The 21,302-nt window shown below is 37.0% G+C and overlaps 1 protein-coding gene and 1 pseudogene across 11 annotated transcripts in view; one reads left to right on the top strand and one right to left on the bottom strand.

The window, feature by feature from the left end:
* LOC148862322 (ubiquitin thioesterase otubain-like protein) overlaps positions 1-565 on the bottom strand; it is a 31,847-nt gene extending 31,282 nt beyond the window's left edge. For 5 of the 10 annotated variants that reach the window (XR_016109985.1, XR_016109986.1, XM_088978470.1 and 2 more), the window contains exon 1: positions 300-559. The gene's annotated coding sequence lies outside the window, so the exon portion shown is untranslated. Of the gene's footprint in view, positions 1-299 lie in introns of all 10 variants that reach the window. The other 5 variants (XR_016109987.1, XM_088978468.1, XM_088978466.1 and 2 more) reach the window with 4 other exon arrangements.
* LOC148862321 (protein BONZAI 1-like) lies at positions 461-20,900 on the top strand (annotated as a pseudogene). Its single transcript, XR_016110805.1, has 16 exons — positions 461-538; positions 6,758-6,850; positions 9,635-9,691; positions 12,425-12,613; positions 12,723-12,855; positions 13,435-13,498; positions 13,587-13,689; positions 13,775-13,889; positions 14,757-14,792; positions 15,262-15,279; positions 16,407-16,415; positions 19,310-19,456; positions 19,591-19,745; positions 20,107-20,220; positions 20,382-20,478; positions 20,607-20,900. The product of XR_016110805.1 is annotated as a protein BONZAI 1-like (transcript).
* Positions 20,901-21,302: the final 402 nt, after the last annotated feature.

The raw sequence follows: 21,302 nt of genomic DNA, 5'->3' as shown, positions 1-21,302 counted from the left end.
CTCCAAGTGTAGACAATTCTCTCTCTCCCTCTCTTTGTCTCTCTATATCCGCATTAGATCACATTGTCTGCGGAAAACCAAAGCTCTAAATAGAACTATGCACAAACGAGAGAGAGATTACATTTTTCGAACCTCGTAAAGCTAAGTAAGACGTCGATTTGCAACTCGAAATTTTCACCAAAATAGCCAATAACAAACAATTTCATCAAGTTACAGCTGAAAGTAATCACATCAAGTTCAAAATAACCACACAATTCTCTTCTTTAACGTTTCCTCGATAAAACAATCTAAATAATTACCTGCCCTAAGATCAATAGAAGATCATCAATTCTTCTTTCACTCTTCTTCTTGTTCTCCAGTCAAATCCGAGCTTTTCTTTTCTGAGAGAGAGTTCATGAGAGCGTTTCGCCGATCAACCGTTCAGGTTTGCTGTTTTAATGGGAGCGTCAGGATCACGTTTATGACTCGTATGCAATTTGTTAGGGTTTTACCGCTTACAGCATTTGTAACTGAGTTCGGATTGGCTCCCCATGGAGCGGTAAGTGATAACAGAGTCAATGGGTCTACTTATCAAACATAAATAAATAAATAAATAAAAATATGGTCATTTATTAAAATACCCCTATAATTTCATAATTTATTAAAATTTACCCTCTAATTTATATTTTACTAAAATATCCCTAAAATTTGCAATCAATTTACTTAATCGACCTTTCATTAGATGATAAGTAGAAAATGACAGCTTTAATATTAATTTCCATTCAGTTAAATTTAATCAAAAGAAACTAAAAACAATAATGATATTTTTGCCCCTATTAAAACACATACAACCACTATATTTTTCTCTATTTGGTCAATTTTGTTTTCTACACAATAGTGTTAGGGATACTTTTGAAATAAACAACCATTGATCTATACCCTTGAACATTTTCTACTAAGTTTAGGGGTACTTTTGGAATTAAAAAGCATGGGTCCGTGCCCTTAAACATTTCCATTTAGTTTAGGTGATCATATTACTATTTTCATATGGCAAAACAAATAGTTCTTAATTAAAGGTCGATCAAGTAAATATGTAGCAAACTATAAGGGGTATTTTAGTAAAATATAAATTATAGGGTAGGGTTAAGTAAATCGATGAAACTATAGGAGATGTTCTATTAAATGATCCTATAAAGTAAAAATAAAAATAAAAATAAAAATGTTAGCAGATCCGGTATACCTGTCACAAATTAGAATGAACCAACCAGTTATATAGGATCTTGTTATGGTTTTCTTTCATGTCCCAATCATAATCGGGTTAGGAACGGTTTTAAATGCTCCAAGCCAATTAAAACTCAAACCAACTATTTTAATGGTGTGAATGTGCCTTTGGTTGTGTTTGGTTGCAATGCAAATATATTTGTATTGATGCAAAACCATGGCAGTGCAAATGATTTGAGTGTAAATTCTGACCTATTTTTGTTTAAAATTTTAGCTTGTTTTGTTTGATTACAGTATAAATGAAGTATAATAAAATAAAATTAAAAACAAAATTAAACAAGATTTTGCATTTTTTACATTTGCACTCCTATTCACTTGTACTAGTGCAAATAAAATTGCATTGCAACCAAACACAACCTTTGTATTTTAGAAATGCACATGAAATTCTGCTACCAAATATTATGATAGAACGAATTAAAGCAAACGTAAAGGATAAACCATCCTTTTGAGGGTGGGGGAGAGAAAAAAAAAAAGAAGAAGTCAACAATGATGTTAAAACAACAATAATTCAGAAAAATCCTAAAGTCACATATTAGTAAATTATTATTAAGTAAAATAAACATATGAGTAACTTACTTCAATTACTTAAATAGGTGCAAGTAAAGGGAATAGAGAGGAGGTTTATGTAATTTGCCCATTAATATGATAAGTCAACTTAGTAAACGTTATATTTATTAATTTGCAATTACATTAATTAGGTTATCTTCCTTAATATCAAAGTTTTATTTGAAAACTTTAGGGTAAACCATTGAAACCTCCTCTGAAGTTTCTAGTTGTCGCTGAAACCTCCCTTTAAATTTGGTAATTGCAATCACCTCCTCTAAACTTTATAACATAGTTGCAATTATATTCCATTTGTTAGAATCCCTTCAACTTATGCAATTACTCGTTTACCTTCTTCCCTAAGTATTTTTTTCTTTAATCTCTTTGACAAATACATGATTTGAGTTTGTGTCATCATCCCCCTTAAACATATTTCTAACTCATCTTTATCAAGTAGTGGAAGCTCTACAACATCATCCACTCTCCATCCTCTATGATGTCAACGTGTTCAACCTCAATGGGATCATAGTCTTTAATCTTCTTCATACAAGTTATGATCAAATAATCATAGGCCAATAGGCCACAATCTAGTTGTGAACAAATCAACAATTTATAACTAATGAAATAGAATGAATAAGAAGATGAGCGACTAAATTCATACCTACACTTCAAGCATATGTTATAATGGACATATATAAAGTCATTGAGTCCTTTTTCTGCTATAATGTATTTCATTTATTTATATGTATACGTTCAAAAACACTCCAATTACACTCACATCCAAAATAACTACAAGTTTGGCTATGAATCCTCATAGCAACTTTTTTAAGAGCTGGAATGCTACAACAAAACATATTCAAAAGTGTTGCCAAATGCCAACTTGAAGCTCAAAGTCCATATTCGGGCTGTCAATTGCAGGTTGCAGCTTAAAAAATCGTGGGAAAATTGAAAACAAAAGGAAATTATACTAAAATGAGTGAAAGATGAAAAAAATGCCTGTTTCGAAGTCAAGCAATGATGTATTGGTGTTTTCATATTCTTATTTCCCCCTCATCTTTGTTATTTCTCGATAACCCTATGTAAAAGAATGGAGGGAGGAATAAATAAAAGGAAGGGGTTTTGGGCTAAATCTGGGACATGAGGGTCATTTTCAAAATTTTAAACATAAAATAATGAAAAAAGTAATATGAAATTCAAACCATCACCCGCTAACCAGGTCGTTTGGTTCGATGGTTTGACTGTCTAAGTCGATGGTTTGTTGACTTAGCCATTGACTCCGTCAATGGTTTTTGGTGAAAGGGCAGGTTTTGCTAAAATCGACATGGCAATAGTTTAAATAGTTCAACCATCTAAGTCAACAATAGGTTCAAAACCTTGGAAATGACAAAGAAATGAAGAAACAAAAGGAAAAGGGAGTTCAACTAAATATGGGACACAAGGGTTATTTTCAAATGTTTTAAACCTAAAATATGGAATGAAAGAGTCTTTCAAAATTCAAACTATTGCCTAGGGGTGAGCAAAAAAGCCGAAAAAAAATCGAACCAATTGAAACTGAACCGAAAATTCGATTAATCAAACCAATCGGTTCAGTTTTGGTTCAATATTTTAAAAAATCAAAGGTACCAGTTAGGTTTTTGTTAACCAAAATAGAAAACCGACGGTTAATCGAACTGACCGATATACATATATTTATATATATTTTATGTATAATTATATATTACATATATTATATCTTATATTTTTTATATATTATAAATTAATAAATAAGCATTATATATAAATATATAAGTGCATATAATATAATATATCATTTATTATATATTTATAGTATTTTGTTATATATTTATATATTTTTCTATAATAAATATTGTAAATAATAAAAAACCAAAAAATCGACAAACTGAACCGGTTAACCGGTTAACCAATCAGCTTCGGTTCAGTTTTAGTTACTAGTTTTCCAAAAACCAATAACCCCGGTTCAGTTTCAAAAATTAGCCAACGGTTTGGTTAACCGAACCGTGAGCACCCTTACCGTTGCCCCACTAACGAGTCATCTGGTTTGACCGTATGGGTTGACAATTTGTTGACTTGGTAAATAATTTGTTGTGAAAGGGAGAATTTTGCTAAAACTATACTCGAAAAGCTAACCAGGTGATTGTTTAAACAGTTCCACCATTTAGGTCAATGATGGGTTAAAAACCTTGTTATGTACTAAAAGTAATGTTTTTTACAAATCTCAAGGCGTGTTTGCACCAAAAATCAGAGCAAAGTTTGCAACTTTTGCATTCAAAGTTAATAAATATTAAAAAGGTATATTCTAGTATTGGGATTCATGCTTGTGCCTATTACAACTAAAAATCGTTTGGCAAGAAGGTAAATTTATAGTGCAAAAATAAATCAACTTTGCATTTACATGGAGCAGAATGCACTCTACATAGTTGTATTTGCACTCTTCCCAAATGGAGCCTTATGGGACTACACAATCGGGGTAGCCCATTGCCTATCCCTTTAACCCACAACCCTAGTGGAGTGGCATATTTCAATATTGGGAGTTGTGTTTGCACCCATCACAACTAAAAGTCATTTACTAAAAATGCAAAAATTATTGTCACAAAATTAAACCAACTTTTCATTTTCATGCATTTGCACCGAGCTCATGAGCCTAAAACTATGTTTAAGCCCGATAAAGAATGGGCTGGGTGAAGCCACCCCATCATGAATTCATGGTACAGGACTAACATCGTATTGGTGCGTGATGTTTGGCCTAGTATTAATAAGAATTCACATCTGTGCCCCACAGAGGGCACCCCACAAAAGCCCCACCAACCGTGTATTGGGAACATCTCCCATTGACAACTTCACTGTAGATAACATGACAGATTTAAATCACTCCTTTCCTTTGAAGAGGGAAGAGTGAAGGAATTCACATCTGCGCCCCCAAAACCCACAGAACATCCGAACCTTACATGTATTGGGGACATCTCCCAATGACCATAATCACCATACCAATTCCATTTCTTTTTACATAAGGCACACTAGACATTGTCCAGGTTTTATGACTGAACACATGTCTCAGAGAACCATTCAACCTAAAAAGCTTAAGCTTTTAAGTGAGGTTCTTGATTAGGTTTTATTCTCTAACATGCCCCCTCACACGGAAGCCCATTAGGGTTGAAGAGAAAACAGCACAGCCCACCCATACCTTGTGCTGAAACTTAATTAATTATAATGGAGGTGACGAGTTTCAAACACTAGACCACTTGGTCAAAGTCGCTCTGATACCATCTCAGAGAACCATTCAGCCTAAAAGCTTAAGCTTTTAAGTGAGTTTTTTATTAGGTTTTATTCTCTAACAATGTGGATTCAAACTCTCCATATCAGTTGAAAAAAAAAATAATAATAGTAATAGTAAAAAAACTGCCAAATACTTGCTACATAATACATAGTGATAAGAGATTAGTGGGTGATGAATGGTCTTATTATTTTCCTTGCAGAATTTGAGTTTTTGTAGATCTTAGACGAGATACACATATATACATAGTATGTTTCTATTTTACAGGGCTTATACATTTATTTACTTGAAATTTTGAGTTCTTTGGGCTTTTTATTCCTATCAGTAATGGTTAGAAAAATTATTACGAATGGGTCTTGTATGCATGGATTTACAATTTTATGGTTATAGTTGTTTATATGCTTTAAGTTTGGACTTCTATAATCCCATATCCTGTAGCTTGCCATTTCTGGGCTAATGAGTTTGTTGGTGGGTTTTTTCCTGCTTGGGCTTTCAATAGCACTGCCAGACTTGGATGCTTATATCCATAGGAAATACTTTGAGATGTTTTTTGCTTTGCCAGGGTCCCATGGTTGATTAAAGTCCTCACCAAGGGGTTGTCTTGTTATGGATACTATAGACATTTGTAGTTAATTTTATTGTATTTAGCACATCCTTTTTTTTTTTTGGGTTTAATATTGACCTGACCCTGGAAAACATGTGGGACAGTTATCACTATCTGCATCAAACTTGCGAGATCGGGATATTTTGTCTATGGTTTGTCATTAACTATTTGTAGAGTATAAATTACCATCACTTGCATTGGATCTAAGTCATTCCGCAATTTGAATATTTTGCCTTATTGTTCCTAATATAATTATTTTGGTGAGTAGTTTACATCTAAACATCTTCCCTTCATTGCTCATGCTATCAAATTTTTACTATGCTTATCCATCGAGGGACAATTGGGTACGTGTTGGTACTCTTGACTCTTGTTCCCATCTTTAAGTAAAGAATAGGCGTGGTGGTAATATGGCAAAAGCAGAAGGGGCTATAGTCTCATTCAATATGTGTCCCCTTTTAATACTGTTATATGCTGTACATCATACTCTAAGGGAAGATTGAAACAGCATATACAGTATTAGAAGGTTGAAAAATAATAGTACAAGGGGGGGTATATTGAAACTAATATACTACCTCAGGTGCATGTGAATACCTAATTGGATATTGTATCAAGATTGTTGTGATCTCTAATCACCTCAGGCTGTAGTTTTTTTTAAATGTTTTTCCAACAAATTTCTGAAGCACTCTTGAATCAGTCAGGATTTTGTCAGTTTTTGTTTTTCATCATGATTGTTGTGATTAGGCTGCATGGAAGACAATTTAGTTTAGGTGACAACTTGCCCTAGTTTCATGCAAAGTATGCCAGGACAAATATTAGAGATATGAACATTTTCTAATAACTCAGTTTGTTTATGATCCGTTGCACAACGCTGAGAACAACTTACTTCAACTGTTGTAGCCAACTTAAGCTTTACATTCTAGCCTTTAAAATACTATGAACCAAATAACTTATAAAGTCATTTGTTTAAAGTTGTGTGGTTTTGCTCCATAGTTCTGGAAGTTCTGTAATTGTTTCAGTATGGTTTGCCTGTTATCTGAGAAGTTTCATTTTGCTTGTAGAGTGACCCCATGTCAGTTATTTATGCAAAAGGAAAAGATGGAACAATTGATGAGCTTGGTCGCACTGAAGTAGTGTTAAATTCATTAAATCATGTATGGATTACAAAACATACTCTTACTTATCATTTCGAGGTTGTGTAGACCTTATTGTAAGTCTAAATGCTTATTATCATGTTTGTTTCATTGGTTGCTACATTTTATCACAGTTTCTGTGGTGAAACATTAATCATTATTAGCATGCATGAATTTCCAAATAACAAAAGAAATCTCAGTGTGCTACTTTAAGATTGTTGTACATCTATTTTGTTGTATTCATTTGTAACACATTGGAGGAACTGATTTCTTTTTTTTGATGAATTGGGGAAACTGATCTAATGAATATCTTACTAGTAGACAAGTTCTTTTCTCCATATGATTAGCAGGTTAATCCTTAAAGGTCCATTTGCTTCCTGAGAAGATATCCCTTTACAGAGAAATACCCATTGTATCTTTAAGGTCATAGTGATAGTCAGGCATTTGAACTTCTTCATGAAGTCCTTAGAAACCCATATGACTGTCTCCAGTTTCAATCTTTTAAACTTCTTCATTAAGGTCATAGTTGCTAGATATTTTATTAATGACTACCACCAACTTGGAATCCTCTTCAATAATTGCCTTCTCCAAATTCAATTCTTTTTCAATCTGAACCCCTTGGAAAACAGCAAGAAACTCAGCTCTTATGGAATCCCCCACACCCACTGGACCTGAGAACAGAGCAATATATTACCATTAGTTGATCTTCTTACCTATTGTATCTATAAGGAACAACCTTTGCCTATTTGCCACCTGATTATCTTTTATTTTTTATAATTTCATTTCTTACACCAATTGCAAAAGATCCGATAATGGGTTCTGGGTTATGAGTTTTGCAAACTGGGGAAATTAAAATATTAGAGTCCCCTATTGAAAGGCTTAAATGGTTGAACCACTAAATGATGTGTTTGGGTCCTCAAAATATGGAATTGATCATGGCAATCGTCACAGTATACTGCATACCATCATGATTGCGGCTATTTTTTTTTATTAATTTTATCTTTATCTTATTCATTAATAAATATGAATAAGACAAAGAGTATCAAACTTCAGTTGCTTTTGTTGCTTTATTAGAACTTGTGCAAAGAAAAAAACAAATAATGTTAGTATTTAGTAGAGGATTAATAAAATAGTTTTGGTATTTAGTAGCATTGGGACATGAGACACTAGAGGATTGAAAAGAAAAGCATGTCCACATACATATACATTTATGTAGAAGTGCTTAAGGAGAGCATTCACAATTTTGGAGCATGGTTTTCAAAACCGGACCAGACCGGATGGTTGGACCGGAAAACCGGGAACCGATTCCGTTTTCCCCCAAAACCGTTGATTTTGGTCAGCAAACCGCTGAACCGGCCGATTAACAGTTCGAATGGTTTTGACCGTTTTCCATTTTTTTAATTTTTTTGTTAGAACCGGCCGGCCGTTCAAGTCGAATGGTCAGACCGTTCGAACCGGTAACCAGACCCCTGACCGGTTTGGTCACCGATTTGTTTTTAAAAACCATGTTTTGGAGAGTTGATGTGGTGGGCATTTTGGAAAATCTGTCTGATTTGTACTTTAGCGGAGCCTAACATGTATTTTGAAGAGTCTGACATGAGTGGACTTTTGGACACGGTGTGAACTTGTGAGACTCCTCCAAGGGTGGGATGGGATGTCCATGCAAAACTGCTTGGAACAGTGGACTGGATATGGTGTTAACCTCCAGCATATATGAAGAAATCCAATCATAGATGAAAAAAAATGGTTCCCTCATTTGATCCTCTGCCAAAAAGTGAGATTCAAGGCTATGGATAACCAAATCAATGAATTTGAATGAAAAACATGCATGTAGATCTATTCATTCAAGGTCTATAAACAACAAATCCTTTCTTTCCTCTCTCTCTCTCTCTCTCTCTCTCTCTCCCTCCCTTTTATTGTTTCTTTGTGAAAGGCAAAACAAATTTTATTTATCAATAATTTTGAACTTTTATTGATATATGGAAATGAATGAGTTAAAATACAAGTGTGCCAAGCATCCCTCTTAGTTTAGGATGGCACCAGCTACCTAACTCATAATCAAGAAATATCCAGTGGCATACAACCTCTCAAAATAACATTCTTCAATCTTCTATTAATCCCTTCCCTTTCTGGTGCATCAACAGGGCTATTTGCTGATCTATGGACCCATGTGAATATTATATTACTGTCAATTCTGTGGTTGACTGTCTTCTCTCTCTCTTTTTGTGCCTGTAGCACAACCAGCCATCATTATTGTTCTTAAACTGGCTCACCACTACCTTTGAGTCACCTTCCACCAAGAGGTCTCTATAATCAAGTATTTTTGTCGATCTCAATCCCTGTAAGATAGCCAAGAACTCTGCTCTTGTAGCATTTCCACAGCCAACGGGACCCTAGAACATGGTCATTATATTTCTAAAAGCTCTACCCATACAAGACCTGCCTAGATTGCCTAAACAATACCCATCAAAGTTTTACTTGATGAGATGAGAGGCCAGTGCACACCAGTGCAGGCTAGTGCTTGTCCTTGATGTTGACGTCAAAGTCGCTATTTGTCATTCCCAAAAAATATCTTCCATGGAAAAGGTCAGCTTCCTTTGTTTGAGCCTTATCGTTAAAAATTCTGGCATTGTTTTTCTAGCAGAACAGGCAAACTTTTCCCGAATGTTTTGGGGAAACTTACATAGAGTGAATATATTATTGGATACTTGCTTTTCTGCTTTTGGCATCAGTTATCTTTGTTCAATTTCAAAGTTTTCACGGCTGAAGTAATATATTCATTATATGTTTTCCAAACACCTGCAGATGCTAAAGCTGGAAGAGCAGCAGTTTCTTGAGGAGGCTGCTTGTTCCCTATCTGAGGTAATGCCTTCTGTTATCCTACTATGGGTGAGTTAACTGTTTGAGTCATTGAAGAGAAGCACTCTGTTAGTCCCTAGGTTTGTTATGTAACAGCACCCCTTGTTTTCTATACCATACACTGCCAGGACCCCAGATAGCTAGGACCAACATTGGGTGATGACTTTTTTTTATTGTCTAAAACTAAATTCAAGTCAACTAAGCCTTGTCCCAATTATATGGGGGATGGCTACATAAATCCTGTTCTGACATTCCATGCTGTTCAGTAACATATCCGTTTTTATATTATGGGCCCTCAAATCATTTTGCACAACTTCAGTCTTCAACTCATATCCTTTTTGGTTTGTACCCAGCTCTTCTAGACCCACAACTTGCAACAAATCGCTTCTCATTGGTGCTATAGATTGTCTTCTTTGCATGTGATGTAATCATCTTAGTCTACTTTCTCTCATTTTATCACATATAGGGGCTACTCCTAGGTTCCTACACAATATGTTCCTTCTTGATCCTATGCTTTCTATTTTCCCACTTGTCCATCTCAGCCTTAACATTTTTTCTACACTCACTTTTTGGACATATTGTTTCTTCACTGCCCAGCACTCTGCTCCATACAACATTGTTGGCCTTGTAACCATGTGTCCACATAAACTTTCCCCATCTCAAATATTCTTTTCTTTCTCTCTGTTATATCTGTGTATCCATGGTCCCTTACAATTATGTCTAAACCATCACACCACAACTTTAGATCCCCTTCTTCCATCAAATGCATGTTATTGGGCTCATTCTCACTGACAGCTGTGAGTAGACTGTGGCCACCACTCTTCTTATAACCTCATCAATTTCCACTTCCTTATTATCAAAGTTTAGACCATTCACATGCTAACCTTTAAAGATGTCCTATAGTGTTCTGGGTGTTTATACTCTCTAGGAAGTATTCTGACACCTTTGAACTGAAAAATCATTGAATAAACAGATGGTCCACATTTTCAACTTCTTTTTTTGCATAAAACACATTCAGAAGGTGATAGTTCTATACCTCTTCAAGATGGTCTCTTGTGAGGCATTTCTCCAGGACTGCATCCAAAGGATGAATAGCAAACTGGTTGAGTTTTTGGATTTCCAATTCCCAAATCTCCTTAGCTGGGAAAGCGTTGTGACTGATTGGCAGTAATTGGTTTGTGAATGACTTCAAACAAGGTATTTGTAGATGCAGATCATTGAAGAAAAGTTTGGCTCACAAAACCATGGATGGGATCCAGGTGATACAACCATATCTTATGGTTTCTCATAATGGAAAATATTTGAGAAAAATCGTATGGAGTTCATGAAAAGGGTAAACTATGGTTTAATGTATGGTGTCACAACAAGACTCAAGGGCGTTGTACCCAGGTTTGTATGCTGTAGCCAAGGATTGGGAGGCAGTAGTTGCTCAAATGTATGCTTTAGTAGGGGGAAAAGCAGTCTTGAGAGTTGAGACCAACTTTAGAAGAAATCTACAAGGCTGGGAAATCAAAGCGGTGGCTTGCCGCACTATTATAGAAATTGTAAGAGCACATACCATATGAAAATAGGAAGTACAGTAGGAAATGGAGATAAGAAAAGTCAAAACATTGTTTTAGTTTTCATATTCCCAAGCCCTTCTTTTCTATTGAGCTACAAGCTTTCTCTAGCTCTATTTATATGAATTTTATTGTCATCTCTCCAGCCACCTCAAGGATAGTCCCTTTCAATATTTTTCTAACTTCTTCCTACCTCTTCCAGGATAGGAAATAAGGATAGAAAGTAAGATGGGTGGTCGGGTAGTGTGCTTTTAAGGTGACTTTGCCCCCTTTTTGACAAAAATTTTTCCTTTCAAGAAGGCAACTCACCACCGAGTCCCAAATGGCACTTTATATGCTACCCAAATATCTAATAAGGAGCCTACTCACCCACAACCAAGCAGCTCCACCAGGCTTTCTATGCCTTATTGGGGTTATGACACTCTTCCTAAGATCAATATTCAAAGTTCAAACATATTTTATTTTAAAGCCTCTTACTTCTATGGCATCTCTCCATAAATCTGGTGTTGCATTTAATTCTTCTCCAGTTGCATCTATTGGTACTATATCAATCAGATCCAAAACCTGCAGGGGGTTGTATCAGTCAGAACCTTTTCTTCCAAATTTGGCATTAGAGACACCATCTTCTTGCCTTCAAACTTCAAAGCATTGACAACAGTTTCTTTCTCCAATTAATATTCCTTTTATATTTTAAATCCCTAAAGGTTATTGTGATAAAATGATCTTTAAAATTAACTGATAGGCATTCTTATCCAAAAAACATGATCATTGCATTACAAATCAGTAAGGCTTTTGGTTTCCATAACTGTGATTTTAGTTCACATCTTGTCCAGGATGTGTGGGCTTGAATCAATGGATCTGCTTTTAAACACATGGTATATAGTAGAAACACTGCAAATAGTCCTTGGAATACCATACTCTTTTATTGGATGGCTCAAACTTTTGCTGACGAATTTGCACTTATCATCTTTTACTGCTTTGGCTTGTTCCAATTTTTGTGCTAGTGGTGAAATGAAAATCCACTTTCTGGATTTCTTTTTTTACTAAGCAAAGTTGCTTCCAGGACATATTTGAACATAAGTTTATTCATCTTATCTCTATTACAAAACGCAACACATTCTGTTGAATGTTTATTCTGTCTACTTACTGCATGTTTGTACCTTTTTGTCTCTTGCAGATAATCACTAAATCAAGTCGGTCATTGACCATAAACCTTGTATATAGAGAAGAATCTATTAGATCTGGTTGTCCCAGAAACTTGGGTGAGCTTACCATTCGGGCTGAAGAATATGTTGGCTCAAAGCACATGACAGAAATTCTCTTACGGTGTTCAGATCTAGAAAACAAGGATCTGTTCTCTACATGTGTATGGAATAGCATTCTATTTCTATTTCTTTACCTTTTTGAGTACATGTACCCTGAGTGACATAGGAGTATTGATTTACAATGATATGTGCTTTCATGTATCTTTTCAGGACCCCTTTTTGGTAATATCAAAATCTGTGGAGAATGGACTATCTATTCCAGTTTGCAATGCTGAAGTGAAAAAGAATGATCTCAACCGAACATGGAAGCCAGTATTCTTGAATCTTCAGAAAATTGGAAGCAAGTCTTTATCAGAACCTAGGTTTATGTACAGAGGAAATCTGGTGTCTTTCCGTGAAGGCCCACCTCTTACTGTGCAAGGCATACTTTGTACACTTATAACATGTGGATTATCCAAGATTCCAAGTTTGAATTGCTAATTGTGTGGTTTCTGACAAATAGGATCATTTGGATCATCTTGATTATGGATACCTCTCAAATAGTTAACAAACACTTTTATCCATATTACCTGAAAGAAAACTTCCAATTGGTGTATTGTAGTGTTTAGGAAACCAGCCCAGACCGGCCGGTTGAACTGTGACCTGGACCTATGTCCGGTTTAGTTGCACCCTAGAAACTGGATTATAGGGAAAACCGCTTAAAACCAAATGATCCACTGGTTTAACCAGAAAACCGTTCATGGTCCCGGTTTCTTAAAACCACCATTTAAAAAAATCAAAGAAGTAACCATCTATCCACCACATTTAAGTATAATAATATCTGTATAATATATTATATAGTGTCTTTGCCCAGAAGTCACTGGGTTTCCTTTTTCTATTGCTATTTCTCTCTCTCTTTTTGTTGATATCTTTCATTACGTGCAGGATAATCCATTAACTATAGAGTGCTTTAACTTCAATAACAATGGCAAACATGATCTGATTGGGTACGTAGATACCATTTTTATTTATTGTTTTTTTTTCTGTGTTTACTGGAGTTTTGATTTTTTTTTTTCCATGTCATGAACCAACCAGAAAAGTTCAAAAATCACTGGCAGACTTAGAAGAACTGCAGACTAGTCAGCAGGGAGAAAATTTATTTCTACACTCTACCGTAGGAAATAATTACCACAACAAGGTCATGGTCATTCTTATAAGGTGGTTGTTCCCATCCAGTCGGTGCTTGATTGTTTTCTTTAATTGGATGTTAACTTCTTTCTCAGGTATTAAAGAGTCGGTTATTTGTTGATAAGTTCTCAGAGAGTGTCCAATATACCTTTTTGGATTATGTTGCTGACGGGTGTGAACTGAACTTCATGGTGGTCATTGATTTCACAGGTAAGTTTATGCTAAGTCACTTTAAACAACTCTTATGAGGAATTATGTTTAACAGCTAATCCCAAAAAGAATGGGTAAAAATAAAGAAATCTTCCATAGCCCATTAATTATCCAAAAAAAAAAAATCATAGCCAATTACTTGTGAGGATCAGAGTATTATCCTCCCATTATCTGCTCTTTTTGTTGCATCAGTCATGGTGTATTTGAACCATGGATCCCATCAAGGAGATCCTTGGGTCAAAATGGTGCAGCAATAATCAACATTATATGTTTTATGTGAATTAGAATGGTCATGGGAATGGTGATGCTCTACAGAAGAGTCCACAAATTGGATTTCGAAGATTATCTGATGGCTTCATCTAAAAAGGGCATCGCAATGCGCGCGGCTCCTACCAATGTGGGATCTGGGGAGGGACAGATATATGCAGCCTTACCCCTGCACATACAGAGAGGCTGTTTCCAATATTTGAACCCTGATCACCCAGCTCACAATGGAGCAACCCAACCATTGCACCAAGGCCCACTCTCATTTGATGGCTTCATCTATTGACCTCAAAAATTTCTTTACTGGTGGTTGGTTTGTACTTGCTGTCCTGCTGTACTTCCTGAATTTCTTCATAGTCTATGTTGTAGAACCATTATTTACTGTTATTTACCAGTGAAAGATATCTTCTAAAAAATTCTCTTTACTGTGGTTGTTTTGTACCTACTATCCTGCTGAGCTTCCTAAATCTCTTCAAGGTTTATGTTGTAGAACCATTATTTACTATCATTTACCATTGAAGATATCTTCTGATATGCACTAGTTTTTGTGATGGCAGAGGCATGGTCAGTTACTAAATCTAACCATAATTTCTTGTTTACCAGCTTCAAATGGAAATCCCTGTCTCCCAGATTCCTTGAGTTAAAGAAATAAAACAGAAATAGAAAAACCAAATAAATGAAAAATGGTTCGATGGAATTGATGAACCATTCGAACCCTGTGTATTTATAGATGAAGAAGTACAGTTTGGGTACAACAATAGTTGGAGAGAGTCAGATAACATTGAACTCTATCAGATAGAGTTTATCATAGATTTAAACTCTATCTGATAGGGTCTATCTAGTTAGTTGAGTTCTATCTCAATCTGGATAGAGTTACATTTGTAGAAGGAGATCTATCTGTAGATGGAGATCTATCTGATGACATGGCAGCTCCTGATGACATAGCAGTAGGGTTATCCTCAATACGCCCCCTCAAGAGAATGGGCATTGGAAGCACATGCAACTTGTCCATAATAGAGGAAAAACGAGGGGAAGCCAATGGTTTTATGAAAATGTCAGCGAGCTGATGCAGGGACTGAACATGATGGAGTTGAAGAGTTTTCTTGAGAATATGATCCTGTAGGAAGTGAAAATCAACTTCGATATGACGAGTCCGAGCATGGAAAATCGGATGAGCTGCAAAGTAACAAGCTCTGACATTATCACAATAAAGTGATGGAGCAGATGGAAGTCGAACTCCAAGATCCTGTAAGAGAGACTGCAACCAAATTAATTCAGTGGCAGTATTGGCAAATTGAAATTCTGCTTCTGTACTAGATCTAGCAACAGTCTGCTGCTTCTTAGCACTCCAACTCACTAGAGGAGAATCAAGATAAACACAATACCTGCCAATAGACCGGCGGTCATCAGGGCATCCTACTCAATTAGCATTAGAAAAAGCCAAGAGTCTGGTAGAGGACTGATAGGAGAAGAACAAAGCATGATCTAGGGTATATTTGAGGTACCAAAGAATACGCTTTACTGCTATCCAATGTTCATCAGTGGGATGATGTAAAAACTGACAGGCCTTGTTGACTGCAAAACTGATGTCAAGCCTAGTGAGAGTAAGATACTGCAATCCGCCCACAATACTCCTATATTGAGATGGGTCAGAGAGAGGAGACCCATGAAGTCTAGAGAGTTTAGCACTTGCCGCCATAGGAGTAGAGAGAGGTTTATTACCAGCTAGCCCAGCACGATGAAGAAGATCAATAATGTATCGGCGTTGGCAGAGATAAAGTCCGGTGTGATCCCTGTGAGCCTCAATACCTAAAAAATAGTGGAGATCATCAAGATCCTTGAGCTGAAACATACGACTCAGTTTGGCAATAACAGAATTGATAATAGCTGAGGAAGTGCCAGTAAGTATAACATCGTCCACATATAACAACAAGTAGATATGGTGAACACCATGAGAGTAAATAAAAAGAGAGGGATCACAACTAGAGGAACGGAATCCCAGTTCAACAAGCTTAGAGCTAAGGCATGAAAACCAAGCTCTAGGAGCCTATCGAAGCCCGTAGAGGGCTTTAGATAACTTGCACACATGATTGGGCCGATCTGCATCCTCAAAACCCTTAGGCTGCCGCATGTAAATATTTTCAGTTGCCATACCATTGAGAAAAGCATTATCAAAGTCCAGTTACCGAATAACCCATTGATGAGAAACGACAAGAGAGAGGATAGTACGAATGGTAATGGGTTTAACAACAGGACTAAAATGTCAGAAAAATACACACCCAGTATTTGCGTAAAACCCTGCGCAACAAGCCGGGCTTTATAGCGATCCACAGATCCATCGGGTTTCCATTTGACCTTGTAAACCCATTTAGAACCCTACCACATTCATCGAGGAATGATACGGAACAAGATCCCAAGTCTTGTTTTGAACAAGAGCCTGAAACTCCTTGGACATAGCCTCACACCAATGAGGATGTTTAGAGGCTTGGGAATAAGTGCTAGGTTCAGATTCAGTAGCAGCAACATAAGCAGTATAACAGAGGGGCAAAGGATACCGAGTAGCCAGAGAGGCTTGAGTGTGCATGGACCCGGTGACCATAGAATGAGTGCACTAAACTAGAGCAGGGACAGGTTGTGTGGTGTTCATTAAATCCTGAACCAACCGAGTCCAAGGTCGGGTGTGTGGAAGTTCATCTGAAGCAGAAGGAGGACCAGCGCTTGCAACGTCATTATCACTGGAATTGGAACTGGGTACATTTGTCCCTGAAGATGTCTAGGGTGATGACGAAGCTGCAGGAACAGATGCTAATAGTTGAGACATACTTACTGGCAGTAAGTGAACACCCGTAGAGTTGGGTGCTGGAGCTGAAGATGGCGGTGGCAAGGTAGGGAACCGATCTTCATCAAAGATGACATGGCGGTAGATATAAATTCATCATGTCTGAACATCATAGTAGCAATACCCCTTGTGAGAGGAGCTATACCCCAAAAATATGCAGAGGGAAGAACAAAAATCCATTTTATGTTTGTTGTACGGACGAAGAAACAGATAACATGCATAGCCAAAGGTGCGAAGCGGAGAATAATCTGGTGTGCAATGAAATAAAATTTCATATGGTGACTTGCCTTGAAGAGTGTGAAGGAATGCGATTAATTAGAAAAACCGAAGTTTCAGCTGCATTAGACCAAAAATTCTGGGGGAGAGAGGCGACGACCAGTAAGGTGAGGGTGGACTCTATCACATGGCGATGCTTCCTTTCAACTATGCCGTTTTGCTCATGAGTGTGCAGATAGGCGAGACGGTGTCCAATGCCTTGAGAGTCAAGGTACTGTGAAAGTCTCCGGTATTCCCCTCCCTAGTCAGATTGAATACATTTAATTTTTCTATCAAATAATAACTCAACATGCCGTTTAAATTTGAGAAAAATCTCAAACACATCAGATTTATGGCGCATAGGAAAAATCCAAGAAAATTTAGAAAAAAATCAACAAATAACACATAATATTTAAAACCATTATTTGACTCAACTGGGGCTGGTCCCCATACATTTGAATAAATAAGTTCTAAAGGACTATTGTAAGACAACGACGAACTAGGGAGGGGAAGACAATGACTTTTTCCTAATTGACAAGCATGACAAACTGAAATATAAAACAAACCATGATAAGGAAGACTGAACTGAGACAACACTTGTCAAACTGATTTAACTGAAGCATGCCCAAATTGATGATGCCAAACTCGAACTGATGCTTTCTCACCAATAAATGCAGTCCTGCCGGAAGACGAAGGAATGGATGCTGAGGCGGGAAATTGATAGAGTCCACCTTTACTGGGCCCGCGGAGTAGAACTCTCCCCATGTGATCCTTCGGGAGAAAATACGAAGGATGAAACTCAAAGACAACATTGTTATCTTTGGTAAATTTGCTGACAGAAAGTAGATTCTTTGTAATAGAGGGAACATGATAAATATCCTTAAGATAAAATTTATTTTTGTCATAAGAAATAATAGAAGAACCAATATTTTTAATTTCTAAACCTACGCCATTACCAACTTTCACTTGGTTAGACTCACCATAGTTTGATCGAATTTGTAGATTGTCCAGATCGGATATGATGTGGTGTGTGGCTCCAGAGTCTAGATACTAGGCTGGATCAAACTATGATGAATAACCAGTGTGAAAAGCAGTAGCTGGATTTGGTGTGGGATTTTGAGCAAGTTGTCGATTTGGACCAAGATAGGAGATATCAAACCTGCGTCTACACTTCTAAACACCATGGCCAGGGATGTTGCACAACTGATAGATAATATTGCTACATCCACAATCTCTTTTGGAACCATCATTCTGGTTCCCACGGCCGCCTCTACCTCTGCTGTGCTGTGAACTATTGCACGACTGTTGGGAGTGTTATGAGTTGCTTTTATTGTTTGAAGCAAAATTGGCAGAAGCTCCATCATCAGTCTTAGTAAAATGATTTTCTTTGAGCCAAGACTCATGATTGAGTAATTGGCCAACAACATTAGCAATTCTCAGTCTATCAAAATTAGGTCTATTAGGAATAGTAGTAATAATGGACTCATATTCAGATCAAAGTCCACTCAAAATACACATAACAAGATCTTGTTGAGAGTCAGGTTTAGAAACAGTAGAAAGGTTGTCAGCAATATCTTTGGCCTTCTGTATGTATTCAAAAATAGAAAGAGTACCTTTCTTGATGCCCTGGAGTTGTCTCTTTAATTGCAAGACTCTGGAACGTGAGTGGGAAGCAAAGGACTCTTCCAACGCATTCCAAACTTCAGAGGAAGAGGACATACCTACGACCTGAGCTAGGATACCCTCAGTAAGTGAAGAAACGATCCAACTAAGTACTAGTTGATCCAGTTGATACCAACTATCGAATGCTGGGTTGATAATCTTCCTTGATGGATCTTTAGGATCATCAATTTCTTCAGGAGGAGCAGGAGTCTTCCCTTCTACGATACCTATGAGTTTGTGAGTACGAAGAATAGGAAGAAGCTGTGCTCGTCATAGCAGGTAGTTGTTGCTATTCAGCTTGATAGGGAGATAGTGAGAGACATTTGGAATTGAGCCTAGCATGCCTGTTGCAGATGATGGTGTCAACGACCCTGGGTTGTTGATCTCTCCTCCTGTCGAGCTATTGAAAGAAGTCACGCAATCTTGGAGGTTGGAGAGGTATTGCAATTTTATGATTCAGATAAGCGATTTCCAGCCTGGAGCTCGACCAATAGATGGCCCCGTTTCTCATTGTTTTAACTTGAATGGAAGCAGTTACAATTGTGAGGTGAAAGGTTGTCAAAATCTGTAATTGTCAGTAGCCTTTGATGAGTCTAATGGTTTTAAACGTGTGGCTTCTGATATTTTATATCTTGGTTAACATTCTACTCTACTAAGCTGATCATATTATATGCCTCTCAGGTTGAAGGAATCCCAGGGATTATGATGGCTTATACAAGTGCCCTCCATTATGACGGCCAGCTCTTTTTGGGCCTGTTATTAACACTGCTGCAACAATAGCCAGCCATTCTCTTGCCAGCAGCCAACAAAAATACTATGTTTTGTTGATAATGACAGTAAGAATGAGAACTTGGGGTTTCTATTGAACAACAACATGCATGTAGCAAAGATCCTTACTGTCATTTTAACCACTTAAGTGGCAAGCTTATAGTGGGTGAGGTTCGCATCTTATTTTTCTCACCTTGGTCTTTTTTATCTTATGCCAATCCTCTTTAATACCGTCATATTTTCTCTGGACTACTATTGCAATGTGTTCTCCAATAGCCCAGAAAATGTAGTAGATTCTACCAAATGGGTATGACATTGGATCTTTGTTGCCATAAATTTCTCCTGTGAGGCAAATGGTCCAGGAATTGATGGTTGGCCATACTGTGAGGTCCCATTTCCATACCTCTATAATTTGAATTACCATTTCAGGATGTGGTAGTAACGAATCTCCAATAAACAAAAGATGCTCTTGTTAAGGCTTCTGATCTGCCATTATCCATTCTCATTGTGGGAGTTGGTGGGTCTGACTTCAAAGTCATGGAGGTGCTGCATTTTCCTCAAACTCTATCTTCAAAGAGAAGCGTTTATTTCCATCTGTTTTTTGCTGGAAATTCAACCTGAGGCCTAAAAGTTGCATGCGCTAAATCTGACTTGATACAGTTGTTTTTGCACCTCATGTTCACCTGACTGCTTTCGTTTGGTAGGCCTTGGACGCAGATAAAGGAGAGAGACTTGAGAGTATCATTGGACGAGTTGCATCGCGCGATATAGTGCAGTTTGTTCCATTTCGGCAAGTACAAGGTGTATCTTTATAGACAATTTCTCAACATTACACTAGCTTTTCAACTAATCACTGTTTTATCTTGAATTTGCTGATAACAAGCTATTTGATATTGGTTTACATCGGTGGATTTCACTTTCACTTGCAGGTGGAGAAATCTCAATTGTCCAATCACTTCTAGCAGAATTACCTGGACAGTTTGTGACCTACATGCGAGTAAGAGATATTCATCCATGTAGTTGATTGTTGGCAAAAAAAGTTACATGAGTTTCTTTGTTTCACTGCTTTTCATCCCAGATGCCTCCACCTTAAGTTGGGCCCATGATGCCAACATGAGTCTCTCTCTCACCTGCCTCCCATAAGTTCTTAGGTTCTTTGATTCATTAGTCAATCATATCATATAGAGGGTATAGATGAAGGAAAGATCATCTGAATGTGGATATAAAATACCGTTTCTTTTTCCTTTTTTTTTTTGGGGGGGGGGGGGGGGGTAGTGGTGGTGGTTGGGGATGGGGAGTAAAATTGTGCTTGTTCTCTTATATGCCTTATCCTGCTTTAATTATTATCCTGCCCATTTTTATCAACTTCCATGGTTTTACCCAAGATTTAAAGTAACAAAACATATCAGAGACATTGCCTCAAATTGGCATGTCTTGGCCCCTTGTATCGGTTTATTTAACCGTCTTTTCACTCAACGCCTCATTGGTTCTTACAATAAATCCTACATTGTCTCTCAACTCCTATATTTAAGGGTTAAGGTTTGATGAAAAGAAATTGCCCCACTTAAACTTATTATTTGAAAATTATATGTTGGTAAAGGGGTTCGAACCCAAATCATCATAAA

Source organism: Nelumbo lutea, chromosome 3 (genome assembly GCF_056320005.1).
Source record: "Nelumbo lutea isolate HS-2025 chromosome 3, American lotus-T2T, whole genome shotgun sequence".
In the NCBI taxonomy this organism is placed as follows: domain Eukaryota; kingdom Viridiplantae; phylum Streptophyta; class Magnoliopsida; order Proteales; family Nelumbonaceae; genus Nelumbo; species Nelumbo lutea.
Note: the sequence above shows the minus strand (reverse complement) of the source record. Positions and strands in the feature narration are given on the sequence as shown.